Source organism: Poecilia reticulata, linkage group LG15, assembly GCF_000633615.1.
Source record: "Poecilia reticulata strain Guanapo linkage group LG15, Guppy_female_1.0+MT, whole genome shotgun sequence".
Taxonomy (NCBI): domain Eukaryota; kingdom Metazoa; phylum Chordata; class Actinopteri; order Cyprinodontiformes; family Poeciliidae; genus Poecilia; species Poecilia reticulata.
Window position 1 is genome coordinate 29922520 of NC_024345.1, and position 1274 is coordinate 29923793.

At 43.0% G+C, this 1274-nt stretch overlaps 1 protein-coding gene across 3 annotated transcripts in view; it reads right to left on the reverse strand.

Moving 5' to 3' along the window:
* Positions 1-1274, reverse strand: part of LOC103477368 (bone morphogenetic protein receptor type-1A) — a 25128-nt gene that overhangs the window by 3598 nt on the left and 20256 nt on the right. The window lies entirely within an intron of this gene.

A 1274-nucleotide genomic window follows, 5' to 3' on the forward strand; every position in this document is an offset into this window, starting at 1 on the left:
AGCGATGTTCATAACTGATGACAGCAGCTGAAACGGTAAACAGTGGAAATAGAGAAACATGGAAGCTAAGCTAATGAAGCTGAAGCTTCATCTGGAAAATCCTCGTCATTCTGGAGAATTCGGTCTAAGCTTTCCCTCGACTGTCGTTATCAAATTTATCACCATGGCAACGTAAAACTTCCCGGCATCGACTGAGCGATGCTGATGTTTGTTATTTTTTCCTACCAACCACTTCCAGGTCCCGTGAGCAGAAACAGGAGTGAATAATTCAGATGGTTCAGAGATCTGAGGTTTTCCATAATAAACCACGAGAGCAGGAATATTTAGAGGTCAAGAAAATTACATGTCATGCATCTGATTTATAATGGGAGGAACGTAGGAAACCAGGAAGACCAAAACAAACGGAAAGATGACAAAATGGACTTAATAAGCTGAAGCCTTTAAGCTGAACATGTGAGGGAGTGAAAAACACGTCAAACTTATGGTTCAAGGCCTAAATATGGTCGGCAGTCCGGCTCCACCAATCTGTCCACATCCTCGTCTTTTACCTGCAGATTCGGTCAAACAGATCAATTTAATCCGTCCAACGTTTCTGACATCAGGTTGTAAAACATGTCAGCCTAGAATACGAGTCACAATAAATCAGTTACATTGATTTATGACTGGAATGACTGAGATCCTGCAGCTGCTTTAGGACTCGTTGGTCCATGTCTGATCATTTTTAATCTTCTGTATCCGGATCCGGCTTCACATTTTAGCCGCTTTGCTTTTCAAACATGGTGAATTCAGACGCAACAGAATCCGGTTCTGGTGCCAAGTTGTTACGTTTCTTATCCTCCAGGGTTTTTCCCTCTCAGATGATCAGAATGTTTTGGATATTCATGAAGGCAGACGAGCTAATGCTAATCTCACTCTGCAACCCACCAGGCCCTTTAGCAGCATTAGCATTAGCAGGTGGGCTCCTTCATAAGGACGATGTGGAGAGGAAATGAAGGGAAACATCAGAATAATGTGAACATTTTGGTAGCTGAATAACTAAACTAGCCTTTTATTAGTAACTGATTCATTTTAGTCAGTTTTCTAGCTTCTCATCTTTGCTTGTTTTGCTATAAATATAGTATTTTCATCACTTGAAGCTCATAAACTCTGAGCACAAAGTGTGAAAACAAGTTAAGATGGAAATGTGAGGCTGAGTGATGCTCTGTGTGAAGGCCGACCGAGTTGCGGTGACCGGCTTTGACCGCGGGGCCCTGCGGTGACCGGCGGGGCCCTGC